Raw genomic sequence first — 22,981 nt, forward strand, 5'->3', positions numbered from 1 at the left:
CACCTGACCAGGGACCCCTCCTGGGTCCTGCCCTCCTGTGCTGCAGCCCTCCTTGTGTAGACTCGAGACAGGGCACCCAGCTCTATCCTCGGGGCTCCTTGCTTCCCAGCGCTGTCCTCTTACCTTACTATGCATAAAAAGCACAGCCCCGTATTTGAACAGTCAAGATGAGTGTAGGCGTCATAGTCCCCCATGACACAGAGGCTCTGTGATTTTGTGCCAGGTCAGAGCTGACAAGGTCACGAGTTTAGTTCGAACATCCCTGGAGAAACTGGATGGAAGTGATTACTCTTATCCACAGAGCCTCGGACTTGAGCTACAACTGTCTTCCTTTGTGACTGACTCTTTCTTGGATATTCTTTTCTAAAACTTTGCAAGGTTTTGGAGGACTCTGCTTGGAGGTATAGTGACATTAATTATTCTGCATCTTTTCAGAGGAGACTTCAGCTGTGCAGTGGGGTGAGGGCGGAAGTCCCAGAGTGAGCTCCTTGGCTCAGTGTTGTTGAGCTGGGCCGAGCTTAGCTAGCTGCACGATAGCATTCCAGTTGTTTGGGCTTCAGTTTCTTTTCCTCTAAAATAAGAGTGTCAGATGGACTTACATTCATATTTTAAAAACAGTGTTTCTGTCAAACAGAAATTCATTTAACTGTCTTAATAAAGCATACCTTAGCCCTAGAACAGACTTACAGAAGTATAGTTTCAACCTGGAAAAGTTTGTAAAGATCATTTTCTGGAGGAGTGTAGCTCATTGGTTTTACAGATGAGGTCATTAGCTCTCAGGGCAGTGAAGGAGTCAGATTAAAACTGCATAACTGATAGTGAGATGGTTTTCTCCAGCGTGGTGGAGGGAAGAGGTAGGGTAGTCCGTGAAAGAGACAAAACACCCTTCCTGAAGTTTGCTCCGCTTCCTCTTCCTCTGTCTGGGGCTTGATGGAGGGCCTTCTTGATGGCTGTTCTTGTGTGTTTCCACTGGAACTGAAAGTGCAGAGAGATGATGAGATTATGTTCTGAACTTTGAAGCACTAATGAAGTCGGCCTGAAGAGAGAGCTTTTATGGATGGGTGCATTAGTAATAATTTGATGGTTATATCACAGTTGGTGCATTTTACATCATCCAAAATGCTTAGGCGACTGATTTGTCCATCAGGTGACTAGAAAATCTTGCTGGTCTCTATCCTTCATGCATATGGTTTGACTTACCTCTGATGATTTTTTTTCAAAAGTCCTGATTGTGGTAATTGCAACCCAGTAGTTGAGGGGAATTTTCACAATTGCTTATGTGTATGTAGCATTTTGAAAAGAGCAATTTAAAATCAGGCAATCAGTACTTAAAGGGCTCCTGCATTCTCATTAGGAATAAAAGGGGTCCCTTTTCCTTGCAAATCTTTACTACCTGGTGTAGGAGTAGACCATTGGCTGAGGGAGATGGGGAAGGCTGTGTTAGTAGAGAAGATACCAAAGTTAATCAGTCTGGAGAGTGGAAAGAAGGTTCTAGGAAGCTCACCGTTTAGGAGTCTTTGTTTTATATATTTCTGAATGTTCTTTATTGAAGTTCTACCTAGTAAAGACTTGGGAATTTTACATAATGTTCCCAGGTTTGATGAGAAAATAACCATGAAACTATACAGTGATTTTGAAGACTTCACCCTATTACTACTATTTTTTTTTTTTTGAGATAAGTACAGTTTTTTCAATTACACTTTTTAGGATAACATTCAACAGGCTAAAACAAGATTTCGAGTTCTATCAGATTATGAGATGGGGCAGAAGTCCAGTGTGTTTATATTGATTTAGAAAGTCAGAAAAAATTCTGTATGTGAGGAGGGTGTGTACACGAATACCTAAGTTGTGATACAGGGTTTGGCAGAATGCTGATCTGACAGTATTGTGCTGACTGCTACCTTCTCCTTTTTAAGTTGTTGAGATGAATTTGTTGTATGAAGGTAGAGCCAGTTCTCTGATGGATTTTACTTGCAGACCTTTATTTTTAAAGGGTTGTCTGTGCACAATGGGTGGTTCCTGTTAGGAGGCATCTTTACAAACCACCGCTGTGGTTTGAGTACTTTACAAACCTCTGCTGTGCTTGAGTACTGAAGTAGGGACAAAATGGGAGGGGGTTGCTATGACCCAGTCCTTTGACTTTCAGCATTTTGTTCTTTGAAACCAAACCAAACCAAACCAAACCAATATATTTGCCTTATGATAGTGTTATTGAAAATATTTCAAGTGAATAAAAATTTATTAAAAATCATTTAAAATATTCATTTTAAAAGCATCTCACTCACATTTTTGTACATTTTATTTCATCACATCTGCTTCAGTAAACTCCATAGCATTCTTTTTTATATTTATTAAGTTTATTGGTACACGTTAGATAAAGATATCCATCACATTCATCATAGGGAACTTGTACCTGTGCGTGGTATGTCTTAGTTCTCGTCTTTTTTCTCCCATTCTACTCCCCTCCCTTTGGTCCCTCTTGCCCTCCTTATTTACAAAGCTTTGTTTCTATTTTATCCTTTTTTCTCATTTTTGATTTTCAATAGTATTCTTGCCTTATTAGGTATATTAAAATTCTGTGGTAAGAATGTTTATTAAGAATAATGAGTGGAATGTATACGATTAGTAGCAAATAAGTACACATAGCTTTTTGGCTTAACTCATGGTCTTTTGAAGGTGTAGTTCTAGGTCTATTTCATGAGCAGGCTGGGTGGTTGAATTGAGCCACACTATGAGTCCTGTGAATGGCAGAAACCTGTCTTTTTTTTTTTCTTCAGAGTTTGCCTAATCCCAAGGTGTAGTGGGATCAGTTAAACATTCCCATTCCAAAAGGGAGGAATAAGGAGAGAGAAAAGAATCAAACAAAAACAAGAAAGAAAACCAACAGAGCAGGTATTAATCCTGTAGCTCTAAGTCCAGCATCTGGGACACATGTTGGTAAAATGTGAGTTCCAAAGAACATTGCTGGCTCCAGCCCTGTAGACACGTTGGTTGCAACCCACAAGACTGCTCTCTTAGGCTGGCTTCCTTCATGGCCTGCAGCTTTCCTCAGCTGAAAATAGATATTCCACATTTCTGACATCTCCAACTTCCTGGGGTCTCCACTACACCTTCAGCTTGCTCTTACAGCTTTACACACTGTCCTCTCAGGGGATCCTTGGTTGGTCTCCTAGGCCTTCCTCTGAAATCTGGACATAAGCCTCTCTAACCTGCTTAAATGCTTGCATTTTGCATGCAACAAATGCTTGCATTTTATATGCAGTAAACCAGCATCATGTGGGTAATACCAAGATCTGCTATTAGTGGAAACAGTAGCCAGGACCCTTTGGACCATGGCTGCAGTGACCTATGAGTGTCTGGATGTCTGAGGATAGTAATGTGAATCCTGAGGTACCAATTCCTCAGGCGGCTTTGCTGGAGCAGGGGTCCCAAGGACTCTCTTGCCAGATGGAAAGTTTACACTTTTGCACCTTTGAGGCTGCCATGTGTGAGGTCTTGCCGATTTCTGGGGTGCCATCAAGGCATGTTTCTTCTGGTCTCTGTACCCAGTTCTTGGTTTCGTTCTGATGTTGCCAGTCTCTTAAGTAGCCACACAGGCTTTGGCTTCAACTTTACATGGAGTTTCTCGTTGGCCAAAATTTTAAGTTTTTCAAATTTTTCTGTTCTGTGATTGGCCCCTGATTTTTACTATAAAATAGTGCTAAAGGCAGCCAGCAGTACCCATGTCACTGTCTGAGTATCAGGCTGTCCTGTAACTTCCTCACCAGATTAATTCATCAACCACCCTTAATTTTAGTACATGGGCAGAGTCTCAGGACATGGGCAAAATGCAGACAAATTTTCTGGAAGACTATGATATACACATGGCCTGTTGCTTAATGCCAAGGGGATCTGTTTTTTTTAAACTGAAATCTCCTGAGCCGGAGCTTTGCTGTTCATTTGCATCACCATTCTGGTCTTCTGAGGTCTGCTCAGAATCACCCACGAGACTCTGCTTTAGTATCCTAGGGCTTCTCTAGCCCCTATCTCCAAACCTTTCCAAATACCTCCCACAAACTACTTACAGAAGCTACTAAACCACATGGTCAGGTGTAGTCACAATAGCAGCAACTTCTCTGGCACTCCATTTTCTGTTTTAGTTAACTTTTTCATTAATGAATCACGATACTAAACACCCACAACGTGAAGGAGTATTATTATCAGTTCCTGATTAGCTGGTTCCAAGGCAGAGGCATCATGGCAAAAACTACTTAGTTCATGGTAGCTGGGAGCAGAGCCAGTAAATGATCAGACATCCACACCAAGGCCACGCCTATGAGAGCCATCCAGACACACCCGGAAGTTTGTTCCACTAGTGCCTGGGGTGGATCCTGTGGACAGTCAAGTTGAAATTCCACCCTCACCTGGCCATAGTCAGTTTACCACTTTCTTAAAAAGCCACTCTCTGTACTAAAAAATAAAACCAACTTTCACACATTAGGAATTTTTTATTTGATTGTATTGAATCCATAGACCACTTCAGAGATGATTGTGATCTTTGTAGTGTTGAATCTTTTAGTCCATGTAATGTCCTTTTAATTTACTTAAGTGTTTCAAAATTTTTCTCAGTCATGTTATTGTTAAAAAGTTTTAAATTTTTAATTGTATGTATTTATGTGGTACAGTGTGATATAATTCAGTACATCTAAACTATGTGCAATAATCAAATCCATAGCATTTCCATCTCCTTAAATATTAAAAAATCATTAACATATAAGTAATTTCACATACTTATGGGGCACAATGTGATATTTCAGTACATGCATACAATATGTACTGATGAAATCAATTTAATTAACACTTCTGTCTGCTTATTACATTTTGTTTGACGCCTTCAAGATTCTTCTTTGTATTCATAAAATATATAATAGTTTGCTGTGAACTATAGTCACTTCACAGTACTATACAACATTAGAACTTATTAAGTCTGTCTATCAATAATAGTTTGTAATTTTCAGAGTGGCAGTTTCACTTACCTTTTCTTAGATGTAGTGTTAGATCTGTAATGTTTATACTATTACAGAGGGCATTTACAATTTTTTTATTGCTGATATATAAAACAGAATTGATTTGTTACATTTGCCTTGTGTCGGGCAACCTTGGTAAATTTAATTTCTTCTAGTAGTTGACTTTCTTAGGGGTGTGTGTGTGTGTGTGTGTGTGTGTGTGTGTGTGTGTCTTTAGTTGCACTGTTGTGGCAGCCTTAATGTCCTGGAACGATCCAAAGCATTTGCCTTTCATTATTACTGTTTTGAGTTTGGGAAGGAGCCAAAAGACATGATACTGGATCTGGTGGACAGGTGGATGGGGACACTCTGTAATGTGCTCATAAATCTGCCTTCCTGTTGGATGGCCCTGGGCAGCAGCATTCACTGTACCTTTAATCCTACCTCATGAAGATATCCTTATCCTTATTAATCCTACCTCATGAAGATTCTTGTGCAAGAGGACTTCAGAACTCCTCAGAAAGTGGCAAGAATGATGGTATAAGAGTGTTTGAGGCGAGAGGGAGTATTTCGAGGGGAATTAATGTCAATGTGCCTTTTACTGTAATAGTTTTTAAAAATTTAAGCTTTCATTGTGTACTTCAACCATGCCTCATACTTACTGTTGAGTTTGATAGTTTCATGTGTTTTCTTTCATGTTGCCAGTTCAGCATCCTTTTATTTCAACTTTAAGAACTCTTTTTTAGCATTTCTTATAATTTCTTTTGTGGTAGGTGTAGTGGCAATGAATTTCCATCCCTATGTTTCTCTGGGGGAATCTTTGTCATTTCTAAGGACAATTTCACCACATGTGGCAGTCTTTGTCATTATTTCCTCTCAGCACTTTGTATAAATCATCCCAGTCTCTCCCAGGCTGTGGATTTCTACTGAGAAATAGTATTTGTTGTCTCAATAGTTCCTTTGTATGTGATGAGTTGCTTTTCTCTTTAAAAGTTCTTTGACTTTTGGCAATTTGATTGTACTGTGTCTTGGTGAAGACATTTTCATTTTTTGTCTATTTTGGGGGTTTAATGAATATTTTCATGATAAAATTCCTTTTATTTAAACAACTATAAAATAACTATAATAATATGAGATTAAGAATGTAAATATTAACTATAATAATACAAGATTAATTAACATTTGAGAAATTAGAAGGGAACATGATCATTGTGTTATAAAATGCAGCATTCAGAAAATTTAAAGAATGAAGTGATAGACACCTTCATATAGACTGAAAACCTCAGTGCCATTTGAGTAGAAGAAGGAAAAAAAAAACAAACAAAAGCCAAAAATGTCATCAGCAACAGAAAGAGAAGTTGGAGAAGGGATAGAGTAACTAAGAAGGCAAACTACTAGTTTGTTAATAGAAATGTGTATCTTGTCTTTCAGATTATAGCAATGCCAATCTACTGTTGAATCTGTCTACCAGTGGTTTCCCATATCATTTTGTTTGACTCTAGAATTTCCTTTTGGTTATATCTGTCTACATCTGCACCTTCCTCTATATCTGTGTCTCAAGTTTCATATGACAATCCCTTATCTTTAATCACATCTTATTTTCACATCTTTCCCCTAATTATATTGAATGTATAATTATAGTTATTTTAAAAGCCTGGGTTATTAGCTCCAGTGTCTTTTTTTTGGTGCATTCTGATTTTAGGTCATATTCTCTTAGTCATGTTATGCCTAGTAATTTTCGACTGACTGCAAGACATTGCAAATAAAAAGTGATAGAAGCTCCAGAAGCTACAAATTGATGTTATCTTCCGCCCTCTAGAGACAGCTGTCTCTTCTTCTGCAAGATAGATACATTAGTAGCTTGATCACCTTATTTGAGCTTGGGTGAAGTTGGGTTACAGTTTCAGAAAGTCTCAGTCTCTGTCTTCTTGTCCCCTGTCCAGCAAGCATCATCCTCCAGGAATTTAACCGAGTCTGTTGTGTTCATTGCTTCTCCTGCTAAGTCTTCAATCCCAGCTTTTACCTTCACAATGCATAGACTGGTAGAACATTATGCTTTGTTTAATGGATGCTTATGATTTAACCCTTTCATTTCCTGCCTTGCTAACTATCAGAGTGAACCTGGCCATGCATTCAAGGGCCTTCAATCTCCAGCTATCACTGTCTAGCCTCGCAAAATCACAAGAGCTCCACTGTGATCCTTTACCTGTACAACTATAGCTAGGAAGCAGTTGCTACAAATTACCTTTCTGAGACTGTGCTTTTTTTGGAGACACAATCTTATCCTTTCTTGTTCTCATCACTTGCCTAGCTCTCCAGTGCCTTTATTATACTTGATTTGACTCTTGTTGTTATTCATGGAAATACTGGTCTGCAAGTAATGCATCCTACTCAGATGTTCTCAACAACTGTTTATTTGCAAAGTTGAGTGGCATTGAATGGGAGAACATGCTATTCCAGATCTGGCCAGTGGCTATTTCTGACCTTTCATTTAAGCCTTTAACCACTATGTTTGGTTCAATAATTGAATGCAAAGTACCAGGAATTGAAAAGTGACTAGATATGGCTATTGCAAGGATAACTCAAATTTGATAGGTGATTTTTAAAGCATATTGTTCGAGGAAAAAAAAAGCAGCATTATTTTTAGTTTGTACATTTCTATTGATTTTACAGCAGTCAGGAAACTTTAATACCCATATAATCAGTGTGCTGTGGGAGCATATTATTTTTATCTCTAAAAGAGCAATTGATTTTTGAGAGCCTTGATGCCTTAGAAAGACAGATTTTAAACAAAGGTTGAGAAGAGATTGCAATACATGTTTTTTTTTTTTTGTGTGTGTGTGTGTGTGTTGCTGGGATTGTATTTTCTTTTCAGGGTCTGGACCACAGAAAGAGAGACAGTTAAGAAATAAATTTAATGATCTTATAGCCCCAGATACAGATTTGGCAGAGCAAAGCTAAAAAGGCATAATTGTCAACAGAGAGTTAAAAGGACATGGGCAATATTGTAAGGAAGTCAGCTCACATCTTTTTGGGAATCATGAAGAAATCTTACATCTAAACAAACCAGACCTCCCACAAAGTAAAAGGTGCATCTGAGGTGAGAGGCTTGGTTTCAGACATTGCTAAATTTCACCTACTGACCTATTCCTTATAGGCTGCTCCATGATTTTAACTACCCCTAGGAGGAAACACCAGTATCAGTTAATCGCTTGTATTACCTTTCCTTATCACTGAGAATGTGCATTTCATTAAAAAACCACTCTGTTATTAAGCAGATATTTTTATTATTTACCACTTATACATATCTAAAATGAAAAATATTAGTTTAGTAAACTGTGTGGGTTTTTGTAACACTGTTACCTGCAGAGTCTGTGTTTGGACTCCCATCATCCAGGTTGGTGCTGTCCCATGCAGTACTGGACTATGTGTTGGCAGCGGCAGTCATGAATCATGTCTTGAAGGCGTGGGCATGTTAGCTCTGAGATTTTCTTCCAAGCTATTGTCATGCATTCTACACACTGTGATGGTATAGTCGGATGGTTTACCTGACATCTAGGACACTTCCTGTTCCTTCTGCAAAATGGCTTGGAATGGTCTGGGGACCAAAACCACAGAGGGTGACAGCTGGGAGGCACAGCAGGTCACCTCAGTCAGGCGATGGTCATTACCCAGGGACTGTACCTGGCTGGCAGCAGTACAAGACCATCCCAATCTGCCCTGTTATTGAGCAAGTGTGGCATAATTTGGAATAGATTATGGGCACTTAGTATTGAGTTATTTTATACATCATGTGTCTTTATTCCTGGTTACAGATAATGTGTCATCCTGCAGACGGAATACAGAGAAAGGATGAGTTTACTTCACTGCTTGGCTCTAATATTTGACATTCAGAGGTTATAGAGGAGATCATTGTAACATTATCGAGTGACTAGGGATATAAAGAGGCACAGGAGACTGTGAGAGTGGATGATGGAAGGAAGGCGTCATGTTTTCATTGGTTTGTCTGGAGAGTGTTTCTGATCTGTCTTACAGAGTCGCAGTTGTAAGCTTAGTTATGTAAACACGTGTGAGCACATCTTTCTATCCCAACCAAATCCTCCCCCTACCTGATAATTGTCTATTCATGGACAACTAGGGCCTTTCTTTTTGAGCTAAAATCTCACCTCCTTTTGCCTATACAGCTTCCAAAATATGTTAATTGTCATTATTATCAATTCTTTCCTTGTAAAGCTAAATTGATACTTTTATTTGTGGCATTTTAAAATTCTCTTAAAATTATGAATGTCATATTTTCCATTTCAATTAATTAAAAATCATTTTAAGTTGTTTGTAAATTTGTGAAGCTTTTAGAGGTCATTGGAAGAACTCTAAGACGTACAAAATATACATCAGATTTACAAAGTAGGACATGGTTAATGAGTTACAGTAATGTTGGGATTAAAGCCCAAATCTTTCTCAGCATTTTTAATTGGGAAACTATTTAGAGAACAACTATCTTCTTGCTATTCCTTCTGCTACTGCTTTTAAAAATTTTATTAGTCTGGATTCTCAAAGTCACATAGTGCAGAAATATAAGTCAAACAGCCGTAAGCAGAAAAGAGAAGTTCTTAGCTAATAAACCACGGAGTCCAGGGGTGACATTGGATTAGGTACGGCTGGACTCAGGGCCCATCACCTTCAACGGTGGGTGGGTCTCCCTTCCTCGGGTATCTTTATCTGCAGTGAACCTCTCCTTTGCACCATGGCCTGTGCCGATGGGGTTTACATTCTACTAACCTAATGGTTCCAGAAGAAAAGTTCTCTCCACTGAGAGCCCTACAGTTCATCTCTTTGTTTTTGCTTGGGTTTCATATCTATCCCTGAGACAGTTATTATAGCCTTGAAGATAGATTTTATTAAATTGCCTTTTTTAAGGATTACATGCCTGCCCTGGAGCTGTGTGTACTTGGAGTGAGGTTCCCCAAAGTAAAGATCAAGTGGATGGACAAAGGTGGATGCTGGGCTACCTAAATCAATAGATTGTCCTTATGGACGCTATCAGTAGACATGTAAATGTGTGCTTCAGGACATGTAAATTCTCCTCCCTCTCTGAACAAGCAGGAAAAGTAAAAGCTGCCGTGGTGACTCTGAAATCAGATTCAGGAAAGGAGACCCCTAACCTCGGCTATGACTAGGCTCTATCTCTGCTTCAAAATTATGTCATTTCAAATCTGAGGAGTGAGAAGCTGATGACCCGATAGGGAGGCTGAGTGTCAAGGTCCTGCCCTAGGATTCTGGAGCCCCACGAGCTACTTTCAGGTCTTAGAAGATGGGCCTTTTTTTTTTTTTTAATCTTTCTGCTGGATTAAGAGCCAGAGACTGTGGTCAGAGACTGTGCTTGGTCTTGCTTTTCAGACCTCGCTCCACTCTCCATCTCTTTTGAACCCCCTTCTAATAACAGATGAGGCAATTTAGTTTGTCCTGTGTGTCTCTTTGTCATAATTTTTAGCACTTGATCTTCCTGTGATTTATTCTAGGTGAATGTCTCAGTTCTAATTCCTGTTTACCAGTTGTTACTTCTAAAGTGTATACATATTTAACATATCTACAGAGATTTTCATTGTTTATATTGTTTCATTTCCAGATTTTCTATTTACTTTTTCAGATCTGCTTTTTCTTTTTTTTTTTTCTTTTAAAGAGTAAAAGAAGGATGACATAATAATGGGGGGGGCTTACCAAATTACAGACAAAGTGGTAGGAAATTATCCATGGTTATTGTTTTACATATTGTTATCTACAAGATAGTTTCTCAGGAAAACAAATAGACAAACAATGGTGAGTTACAGACAAAAGAGGTAGGAGATTATCAATAGTTGTTGTACTATACTTTGGTATCTTCAAAGTGGCTTCTAAAGAAAATAAATAGAGGTATACATGAGTAACCTATTGAATAATCATTAACTTTTCTCAGTGATTGTTGTAGGAAACACATAATAATAGACATGCATCCATTTACAAAATAGGATAGGAACAATACAAACATTACAGAGTTATGGATAGATTAGTAGGAAAATATCAATGGCTGCTATAATACATGGTGGTATCTTCAAAGTGGTTTCTCAGGAAGACAGAGATACGCAAGAAGGATCTAACAAGTAGTTACAGCCTAAGGGTTGTGAAAAATAGTGTATTACCTCCTCACCAGTGACTCCTTTCACTGAGGTATGATGGCTGGAAGGAAGGCCAGGATTGAAAAGAAGGACCGAGAGACTTGCACCTGTGTCTAGCAACAGGCTGTTTTCTTGTTCCTCCATAGTCATGATTACCCAGGGCTCCTCCATGGAGACGACAGTCTGGCCAAAGGGAGAAGGCAGAGTATGCCCTGGGCCCTCTCATTCCTGTTGGACTAACTGGTAGCATGGGTCTGAGCTCTGGGGCCTCTGCTTCAGAGAGCAGACCAATCTCCAGTGGTCACCTTTGCATTCAGGGCATGGCCCATGGGCCCTCTTAGGGCAGTTCCTCTTGAGGTGGCCTGGCTTTTAACAGTGGCAGCAGATGAATGCAGTCGTTGAGTTCTTCTTGGGGCCCCGGGAATCAGAGTTGGGATCTGTTTCTCCTAGTGCTGCAGCAAAAGCAGCTGCTTTTTCTCGGTCTCTTTGTTTTCTGTCCTTGGCCTCCTCCTCGTCACAGCTATAGAACACTGAGGACGCAATTCTTACTAACATCTCAAGTGAGCCATCTGGGGTGAAAGCCATGTTTTGCAGCATTTTCTCTCCAGCCTTCTATAGCATTGGGACCCCACAACCAGTTAGTGTCCTCTCCCCAACTGTCAGCACAGGCAGCAGGAATCCTGCTGCAGACCTCTCCAGAGCTCCACCACAGTCTGTACTGTCAGGGGAAGAATGGCTTCCAGGGAGTCTCTGCAGGTATTGTGCAAGGTCCTCCTGGTTTACAGCTTCCGAACGGCTCTCATGACCCTAGTCCACAGGACCTCTGACTCCTCAAGCTTAGTCTGCATTCTCATGTTCTCTGAGTCCTTGTTCAGCAGCTGCTCCTCCACTGACTCTGGACCTTTCTGGTTCTCAACGACAGGAGCAAGAGTGACCTGTTGTATGGCATGTATTCCTAGGGGTTTCTCCATGTTTGAATGATTCACACACTTCTGTGGGTGGGCATCTGCAGCCAGTGCATGGTGGGCCAATTGTGCCATTGTTTCTCTGTGTCATGCTAGTTCTCAATTGAGTGGTGGCGGCCACCCTGAGGGCCGGTGTGCAACAGTGCTTGCTGCTGCATGGCTCCCTGTGCCCAGATCTGATTTTTATAAAGCATTTCAGTAATGTGCTTATCTCCTCAGTCTGATTCTTCATTCATTTCTTGAGAAGTTTATATATACAGTACTTGCTTTTCAGACCCTCTAGGCTTTCTCTATGGCAAGACTTCTGGGGTATACATTCCTTTATTTCTTGCTTCTTCTGACTCTCACACTGGTGAGTTTCCTTTTTATTTTGTAGTTTAGACTGTGCACCCATCTTCAGTGAGATTCCATGCAAATTTTGAGTCTTCCAGGCTGGTGAGGTATTATCATGTGACAGTTCTGTTGTCCCTGTTTTGAGCTTGGTGTGTTGCTGGTGAGGAGGTAGTGAACTCCCACACATATGCTTACTGTAGGTTTAAGTTTCTGATTTCCTGGAGGTTCTTTTGCCATTAGTGTGTGAGTGAGGCAGTCCTCTTCTGCACTGTTGCCTAAAGGTGGCAGTTAGGAGGAGTGTCAACTTGATTGACTTTGGGATCTAGGGGATCAGTGAAGAGTGCTTCTAGATGCGCCTGGGTGGGCAGGGAGATAAGGCACTATCACGAATGTCTGCTGTCTCACGTTCGTCTGAAGAACCTTTTCCCTGCTCTGCTTCCTGGCTGCCATACACTAAGCAGCTTTGCTCCAATACACCCTTCTGCTGTAGTGTTTCTGATGTAGAACCAGCTGCACATGGAATGAATCCCCATAGAATGTGAACCCGATGAAATCTCTTCTCCTTTAAGTAGGGGCCAGGTATTTCGTTAGAGCAACTGGAAAGCTGACTGATATAGTAAACTGTTGCCATGACTGTACCTGACTATGTTTTTCAGAAACCGTTGGAACTGGTTTGGAGGAGGAGTTTCAAAAAGTTTGGAGATGCAAGCTAAAGAAGTCCTAGAATGCTATAAACAGAGATTGGTGAGTATTGCTAGTTGGAGCTTGATAGACCAGAATCCTGACAGGATTGTGGACAGTAAAGTCCCGGCTCAGGAGGTTTCAATTGGGAGCAAGCATGCCATTGGTAGTTGAAGTAGAGAGCACGTGTGTTATGTTCTGGCAGAAGGTTTGTCTATATTTTGCCCATATCCTATACTTTGTAGGATACTGAGGCTAAGGGTGGTGGATTAATTGATTTGGTGCAGGAAATTTCAAGATAGCCCAACACTGAGGGTGTGGCATGGGTATTGTTGATTGCTTTTAGCTGTATTGATAGGGAGAATTGGTGGCAAAAGAAAGAGCACAAAGATTTTAAAAGCCTAAATTTTGCCCCAGAAGGAATCACATGTAAAGTTGGGACCAAAATAGGTCCAGCTGCTGAAGGGATTATTGCCATTGGAGAGAAACTAGGCAGCTTGTACAGGGAGAAGAGGAAAAACTGCCTTGAGGATGTCTCAAGACTTAGCAAGACACTACCTATTGAAGGCTCAAAAGTGTAAACCTTTTATTTGGCAAGAGAGCTCCAAACCGTTTGCTTGAGTGTGGCCACCTAGGGAATTGGTCCTTTGGACACACTCACTTGGTCAGTCATTCAGACACCTAGAGGCCACTGCAGCCATAGTCACATTAAGGGGACTTGGCTAGTGCTTCTGCTGACAGGAGATTTCGGCATCATTTAAGTAATGTTGGTTTTTTTTAAAAAATAATTTGGAAAAGTGTTTATAATTTGAATTATAAAATTAAGAAGGAATAGCTGATGGGCCTAGAAAGTAAAGTGTGAAGTAGCAAAATGGATACCAGAAATACTACCTGGCAACCAAGCTAAATGGAATAGCTAGACATATAGGAGAAAAAAAAAGGCTTCACTTAACACTTAAGTGTTCCATTAATGGGTAAGTCTACAAAACAAATGTTGTGGAAAAATGCACCTGGTTATCAGTTTGTTGACATATAAACCAGCTGGACTGAACAGTGTTAGTCAACCTCTTTTACCTTCAGGGCAGAATAATGCCCTAAACAAACATCAGCCTAAATGCTCTGATGGCAGCTGGGAGAGCAATAAAACACAAACTTAGTGAGGGGAGAAGAGCTTTTATGACTTTTGTGGGAGGCAAAACCATTTGATTGGCCCTTTGTAGAAATGATAGTGATTTTCCTGGCATTCAGAATGCAAGCATTGAGGGAAAACCTAGGTCAGGCAAGGAGCCCCTGGGAGGACAGGGTATGAAACTGCAGGATGAAGTTGGAGGTGCAGTGCAAACCCCAGGCAGGCAGAGATGGTAGGAACATGCACTGTCTGCCTTGGAATGCTGCAGAGCATGAGTGGAGCAAACCCAACAGAAAGGCCATGTTGTCTGCAACCAGCAAGGCCCAGGTGGTGAGGCCATCAAAGGGCTCTGGAACTGACACCTCCCGCCCTGTGCACCAGCTGCCCAATATGTAGCTGCAAGACTTAATATTTGCCCTGCTGGGCTTTGGTCTTGGTTTGGATCTGTGCTTTTTCAACCCCTTGTTCCTCCTTTTTGTAAAGGGAATGTTGGCTCTGTCCCATTGTACATTGAGATTATGTAACTTGAATTTGATTTTACAGAGGTTTATAGTTAAGAGTTTGCCTTGAGTCTTAGACTGTAACCTGGACTTTTGAAAGATGCTGGAACTTTCAGATTTTGGGGGAGGGACTGTTTTGTTTCTGGTTGTATGCAGGACAGTTGTATTATGTTAAGTGCAGCTATGAACTTAATATTGTCTTTATGCTTGTCTTTGGGTGTTATGAATGGTTTCAGGAGGTGTATTTGGGTAGCAAGTGGCCAAGGAATGGGATTTGGTGGCTAGGATGGAGTGATGATTTGATTTTCTGTGGGTTTTTTTTTTTTTTTTTTTTTTTTTGGTAGTGAGACTTGAACTCAGGATCTTGTGCTTGCTAGGCAGGTGCTTGTGCCACTGAGCTATCCCCAGCCCAACTATTTGATTTCCTTTGGGATCTGAAAAGATGACTGGTGGAGCACACTTGTGAGTGTGTGTGGGTGGGCTGGGGAGGTGTTGCCTTCAGGCCAGTGTCTCCGTGAACCCCTGTTCTCTGGCTCTTTTCCCTGCACTGCTTCTTGGCTGCTGTTAACTAAGTGGCTTTTCTCCACAAGCCCTTCCACTGTAATATTTTTGCATTGGAGCCAGCTGACAATGTGTCACCTGACAATGAGTCCCCTTAAAGCATGAGCCAAATTAAATCTCTCCTTTACATTGAGGGTGATGGGTATTTGGTCAAGTCAAGTGAAAGCGGATGAGTACAGTAAGCCAGTGAGTGAAAATTTTTCAGACCTTTCAAAGATGAGATGAGATTTTCTTGGCTCCTGGTTGTGTCGATGGGAAATGTTTCTAGTTCAAAACCATGTATGTAGTTTGACTTCCATTTCTAGCTCTGATAGGAATAAAAAGCAAAGCCCTCAATGTGTAGAGCTGGATTTAGTTACCATGGTTTTATCCTGTTTCTCACGTTTTTCTTTCAAAATCCAGAGCTCAGTTGTGGAGTACAAATATTTTTGTTACATTTTTCCACTATGTCTTTTTCCCCCTGCACCTGCTTAATTGGCCTTCTGACTGGAAGTCACTTACTTATTTTGTATTTCTGTAGCTTTCACTGTATTATATTATAAATGGTTGAAGTTAATATATATAGACAAAATTTTTATAATTTATTTTTATGTCTATATTTAGAAGCATTACGGGACTAACAGAAGAAACTAGAGCTGAGGCATAGAAAAGAAGAAACTGGTTTGCTTTCCGGTGATGTAAAATATGTTCAAGGCAAATTTTAAAAACACTTTTAAAATGTATGTATACTGTGGAAGGGAGATTCATGGCCCTTGGAGACATCTTCCTCCTCTTATTCCCTGGAGACTGATTCTGTTATTCAGCAAGGTGGGAACTGAGGTTGCTGATGAAATGGAGGTTGCTAATCAGCTGCTTTCAGAAAAATATATATAAGTACATATTTGTAGTATATAAGGATTCCATTCATTGTGGTGAGTTGGTCCATATGCCTAACACATCTTAATTCCTTTTATGTTTCCTTCCCTCTTCCTTCTTTTAGTCCTCTTTCCTTTTGTAAAAGATCTTTCCCATTTCCTGTTATATATCTTTTATTTTGCTCTTTAATTTTACTTATACTTTGGGTTTCCCACATAAGGAAACTATGGACTATGTAAACTTGTGTGTCTGGTTTATTTCACTTAATGTTATAGTCTCAGGTGCATCCATTTTCCTACAAATGACTCAAATGTATCCTTCTGTATAGCAGAGTAATACTCCATGGTGGGTAAATATCACATTTTCTTTATCCATTCATCTGTTGATGGACATACAGGCTGCTTCCAAGCTTTAGCTATCATGAATTGTGCTTCTGTAAACATGGGTATGCTTGGGTCACTCTGATATGATGTCTTTTTAGCTGAGGAGATAATCCTGTATTATTCTTGTCAGCCCATGTAATCAATTTTTCCTTTAAGTGTGGACGAGAGAAGCCAAAGAATCCTTGTCAGGGCGTCATATATAGAGAAGACCTTTACCAGCCATTGCTGCCATAGAAGATGAGGATGGAACCATGAACCAAGGAAAGCTGGTAGCCTCTGGGATCTGAAAGAGTCCTGAAACAGATTTCTCCCCTGGACCCTGCAGAAAGGAACATAACTGTGTCACTATCATCTTGATTTTAGCCTAGTGAGACACATGTAAAAATTTTGACCTCTGTGTCTCTTGTTCCAAACTACCAACCTGTGGCAATTTGTGACAATAGCAGCAGGAGAGCCGTACATGAGTGGCAATTCTGTCCTTGGGCCTAACAGAGATGTGCTGAATGTATACTTTAGCAGCAAAAATGCAGTAGAATATTCAAGTGGAACTATTTGAAGTACTGAGAAATGGAAACCAATCCAAATTAAATAGGAAATATGTCTTATGTGTTCTATAATAATATGCACCAGTATGAACTTATGCAATAGAATGAGCTGTGGGCATATACAGGCACCTAAGTGGGAGACTCTTTCGATGTCAGTAAAAGAAATCCGACATGGAAATAATGCATGAGGTGAAATCCCATTTCCATACCATATGGACAGAGACAAAAGTATTGTGTTATAAGTGGGAATAACCACCAAGGTCATTTTGATGGCACAAGCTCACTCTTCTGTTTGTTGATCTGAGTGCTTTTTGTATGTGTTTAGTGTCTACAATCTTACAGGGTAAGATGTTCTATGCATTTTTGTGCCTGTGTGTCACACCTGCATTAAAGAAAGACCTTCCCACACGTTCTGTCATTTCCCACACCAGCTCTGCAGTCTGTTTGGGCGAGGCTTCCTGTGGTTCATCTGGGTCACATGGTCAGTAAGCTGGAATCAGATCCAGACTGTGTGCCTGGCTGGTTGACTTTCCCACTGCCACCGCCCAGCTTGTTGCTTTTCATTCTACTAAATCAGAGAGCATTTCTATAATACTGGCTTTTGATTGCCTGACGAGCCATCTACTTAATAGAAAACACAAAGATTTGATGCTCTTCTGAAATACTCCTAGCAGAGACATGCCATAGTAACAAAACGGTGTGATTTTATATCTGCAAATAATAGTTTGCATGTCATTGAGTATAGTATGTAATTCTGGGCAGCAATAGCAGTTGTTACGATTCAAGGGCCAACGTATGAAAGTTATTCCTGGAAAGTGGTTTATTTGAACACACCTAGTGGTGTGATACTAGGAACGTTTAATTTGGCAAGACTTCAGAGTGGCATTTGTTGGAAAATGTATGTGATGAGCATGGTCTGCCCTTCTTAATAGATACAAAGTGATCTGTTGATTGAATCTTGGATTCTAGTTCCAGTTTGCACTACCAGCCATGTGGGTGCAGGGGAGTAAGGTGTTTGCACACTTTCTCATCATCTGAGAGTCACAATTTGTGTTAATAGTACTTTAACACATTGTACAAGAGACAGCAGCAACTTCCTTTAGGAACAGAGCCTTTAGGTAAGGTATAAATTTTTTTATTTTAGAGAGAATAAAAAACAATAAAAATAATACAGAATTTCAAAACAAGATGATAGGAAATTAACAATGGCTTTTGTATTTCATATCGTTATTTTCAAAGTAGTTGCTCAGATTACCAGATACAGGGGTGCCAAATTGATTAAACAAAATGAGCACTAACTGTTCCTGTCAATGAACTAATAGAAATTAGTAGTACAATTACCTTAGTTATCTTGTGTATATGTATATATATATTTTTCTTCCCCTTCCTTCTTTTCTCTGTTCTCCATCCCAGTTGTCCTTTGTTTCTGAGTAGTTTCTTTCCCTTTCACAATATCTATTGTACCTTTTGGATCTTATTTACTCTTTCAGTTTCTTACACGAGGGAGACAATAGGGTGTTTACACAGGTGAGTCTGATTTATTTCACTTTTGCTTATGGTCTCTAGTTGCATCCATTTGCCCATAAAAGCCTTGTGTTTATCTTTCTTTATAGCTAAGTAGTACTTCATTGTATAAAAATACCACATCTTTTTATCCATTTCTTGGTTGATGGGCATTTCGGTTGTTTCCAAGATTTAGCTATTACAAATTGTGCTACTATAAACATGGGTACACATATATCACTGTGGTATGATATTTTTGATTCTTCTGGAAATATACCCAGAAGGGGAATAGCTGGGTCGAATGGGACCTCTAATCCTAGCTTTTGAGGACTCTGCACACTGATTTCCACAGTGATTGCACAGTCTACACTCCTACCAACAGTACAGCAGGATTCCTTTATCCCTACAGCCCTTCCAACATTTGTGGTTGGTTGATTTCTTGATAACAGCCATGCTTTCTGGGGTGAGATGGAATCTCAGTGTTGTTTTAATTTGCATTTCTTGAGAATACAGAAAAATCAGTAGCCTGTCTGTCTTCTTTCATATAATATTTTTCCTGAACATAACCAGAGATCACATACAGTTTTAATGCAGCCAAATCAAATGAATTTATCTACTTATTGTGAGTAGACAAATTAAAACAATTTAATGCTTGATGTAACTTCTGTCCTGTAATAAGAAGCAATTAATATTATCAGTCATAACAGTAATAAGAACAATAGTTATTATTAGTGAAACCAAACTTCAGAGAGTATTGAGGGCAACCATTCTATCCTCTTTTTCTTCTTTTTTTCCCCTAATTCATTTCTGGATTCAGCTAATTCCTCGAAGGAAGCCCCTGCATATCTTTGTGGAGAATGGCATTTAGCAGTCAAGACCCACTCTGGGCTGGGATGGTGGCTCCCTGTGATTGAGCAGTCACTCTGCAGGGTCTGGTGGTGGGTAGATCCAGGGTACATGTGCAGATGCACCCCAATGGGCTTCAATTCCCACGTGGTGCGCTGCTTCCTCTTCTTCATGCTAGCTGGGTGCTGGCCTCACTACTGGGCTAAGGTGGATCCTTCGAGCCCCATGGAAACCCCATTTGGTCCCAGTTCCCAGGAAAGGAAGGGGAGGGACGGAGGAATGATGGAGCAGGAGAAGGTGGGAGAGAGCTGAAACTGATGGTTGCTGCGTTCCAGGCACTGTTTCAACTTCTTTACGTGTGTTCCCTCATTTAACCTTGTAGTGCCTGTCCTGAGACGGTTCAGTGACCACATTGATCTGCTTCGTCAGGTAAATCGTGGTCCTCCTAGCTGCTGGCTGGAACTAGACTAGAGTAAGCAAGGGTGGATACCACGCTCCCAGTCCTCTGCAGGGATGAGGACACAGTCAGTAAAACTGGGCGACAGATTCATGTGTGTTGGGAATAAATAATCAAGGGAAATCCGGCTTTCTTCCTTCCTCTTTTCCTCCTTCTCTCCCTCCCTCCCAAGGAGAAGAATTCTCCAGGACCACGTCATGAAGGGTGAGAGACAACCCACAAATGAGGAAGTGGTGTCAAAGCAAAAAGGTTTATTGCCCAGTGGGCCATGGCTAACAGGCAAGCCGGGTTGCCACAGGGGTGTGAGCGGAGCTGCTTCGTCCTGGTTTCTTCAGCTTGCTGTGCTTCCTGTTTTAGGGTGTTCCGTGCCGTGCACCAGAATATTTATGACTTACTGTTGCTCTGCATTTCATTTTGAATTGTGCATGTCCCGCTGGGTGGAAAGCCCACAGGCCTTTGTGCTTAGTTTGTGTGCCCTCTCCACTGGGGGTCCTTTTTCCAATTGATTGAGGCCATTTCCCACCCTGGTCCCGCACCCCACTTCCTGTCTTTAGTGAGAGCAGCTTGTAGCAGCTCAGTTCTCCTCAGTCACCATCAGGCAAGAACAACTAGCACCCCCACCCCGCGACGTCTGACGTCTGGAGCCCCTCCTGCCCACCAGCGTCCCTGTACCCACAGCCATCCTCTTTCCTGTATCCTTCTTGGCTTTTGGAGACCACTGTTCTACTCTCTACTTCTGCGAGAGCAGCTTTTTTAGCTTCCACACTGAAGTGAGAACATGTATTTGTCTCTCTGTGCCTTATTTGTTTCACTTGCTATCGTACCCCCCCAGTTCTATGCATGTTGCTATGAGTGACTGGATTTTATTCTTTGTACAGCTGAATAATATTCCACTGTGCATGCATGTCCCATTTTCTTCATCCTTTCATCAGCCAGTGGGCGCCTACATTGATGCCACATTTTTGCCATTCTGAACAGTGCTGCAGTAAGCACGGGAGGTTAGATGTCTCTTCTCCACCCTGGTTTCCTGGCCTTCGAGTGTAAACCCAGTGGAAGGGTTGCTGGGTATATTGTGATTCTATTTGTAGGTTCTTGAGAAACTTAGTGGCTGTACTGCTTCACATTTCTCCCACCAGTGTCCGTGTCCTCTCCTTTCTCTGTATCCTCATGCACATGTTATTTTTTTCTCTTTGATAGTAGACGTTCGCATTGGTGTGATCTTGTGATTTCTATTACATTTCCCAGATGATTAGTGGTACCGAATTTTTGTCATATACCTTTTGGCCATTTATAAATCTTTCTGAGAAATGAATGACCACCTTTTAAGAAGCACTGACCATGAGATTTAATATTGAGATATAATTCAGAAACTTATAATTCACTCATCTAAAGTGTACAACTTAACACTTTTCAGTGTTTCACAGGGTAGTGCAACCATTTCTGTACTCTCATTTTGGAACATTTTGTTCCTTTTAAAAGACACCTAGTGGTCTTAGCAGTCACTGCCCTCCTAACGCCTAGTTCTCCCTAGCTCATTGTCTTAGACCAGTGATCTAATTTCTGTTTCCATGGATTTACTTTATCTTGACATTTCATATAAATGGAATTATTATAATACATGGGCTTTTGTGACTGATTTCTTTCTTTATAATATTTTCACTCTTCGTCTTAGTACACCATTTCTTCTTATTTCTAAACAATATTCTATTTTATGGAAGTACTCCATTTTTTTACTTGTTCATCACTTTATGGACTTTGGGTTGTTTCCACTTTTTAACTATTATGAGTAATGTTGCTATGAACATTAAGGGCAAGTTTATGTGGGAACTTTTTTTTTCATTTTTTGAGTATATGGTTAGGAATAGAATTACTGGATCATTTAGTTTAAAATTTTGAAGAAAACTGCCCAAATGTTTTTGGAAGTAGCTATGCTATTGTATGTTCTACCAGCAATGTGTATGGGTTTTAATTTTTTCACATTCTTGTTACTGTTTGCTTTTAAAATTATGACTGTCTTAGTAGATATGATTAGCATATCATTGTGTTTTAGATTTCTGTTTCCCTAATCCTTTATGATATTGAACATCTTTGATGTGCTTATTGGTGCTTTGTGCAGGTTTTTTAGGTAAATGTCTGTTCAAATCTTTTCTTCTTTTGGGAGATATCTTTCTATAATTGAGTTGTAAGAGCTCTTTACCTCAGGTCCTGTAGATACGTGCTTTGCAAATATTTTCTACCTTTCTCTGTGTTTTCTTTTCACTTTCTTGATGGTATCATTTGTAGCAAAGAACATTTTAATTTTGGTTTAGTCTGCATTACTTTTTTGTGTTACTTATACTCAGGGAGTCGTACCTAACTCCTTTTTAGTGATTTCTGATTTTAGCCCTTACAGTTAAGTCTGTGATCTATGTCAAGTTAATTTTTGTTTATGTATGTTTTGTGTATGTATGTAGGAGGAGTCTGACTTTCCTCTTTTGTATGTGGCTATCCATTTGTGCTGGCACATTTGTTAAAAAGATTATTCTTTGACCATGAATAGTCTTAGCACCCTTGTAAAAATCAATGGCCATAAATGTATGGATTTATTTTTAGAATATCAATCTATTCCTTTTGTCTGTATGTCTGTGCTTATGCCAGTATTAAACTACTACCATAGCTTTGTAGTTAGTTTGGAAATCAGAAAATGTGAGTTCTCCAACTTTCTTCTTTTTCAAGATTGTTTTGGCTTGTCTGAATCCCTTGCATTTTTATGTGAATTTCAGGATTAACTTAACCATTTTGAGAAAAAAATTTAGCTGGGCTTTTTCAGTCATTGCACTAAATCTGGACATCAATTTGGGTAAGAATGTCACCTTAAAATTGATGATTCTTCCAACCTATGAACAAATAATGTCTGTTTACTTCTTTGTTAATTGCCTTTTAGAATGTTTTATAGTTTCCTTTTACAGTTCTTAACAATTGTATGGTTAAATTTATTCTTTAATATTTTATTTTTAAGTAGAACATTTTAAGATTCATGTTTGGGATTGTTTGTTTCTTGTGTATAGGAATACAATTGATTTTGATGTATGGATCTTATATCATAC

At 40.0% G+C, this 22,981-nt stretch overlaps 1 long non-coding RNA gene across 2 annotated transcripts in view; it reads left to right on the forward strand.

Moving 5' to 3' along the window:
* LOC102005533 overlaps positions 1-22,981 on the forward strand; it is a 94,608-nt gene that overhangs the window by 21,245 nt on the left and 50,382 nt on the right. The window contains exons 4-5 of one of the 2 annotated variants that reach the window (XR_001235012.1): positions 13,092-13,179; positions 15,910-16,165. This is a non-coding gene — a long non-coding RNA (uncharacterized LOC102005533). Of the gene's footprint in view, positions 1-13,091; positions 13,180-15,909; positions 16,166-22,981 lie in introns of those variants that run through there. The other variant, XR_259028.2, reaches the window with a different exon arrangement.

This window comes from Chinchilla lanigera, unplaced genomic scaffold, assembly GCF_000276665.1.
Source record: "Chinchilla lanigera isolate Chin_1 unplaced genomic scaffold, ChiLan1.0 scaffold00001, whole genome shotgun sequence".
Taxonomy (NCBI): domain Eukaryota; kingdom Metazoa; phylum Chordata; class Mammalia; order Rodentia; family Chinchillidae; genus Chinchilla; species Chinchilla lanigera.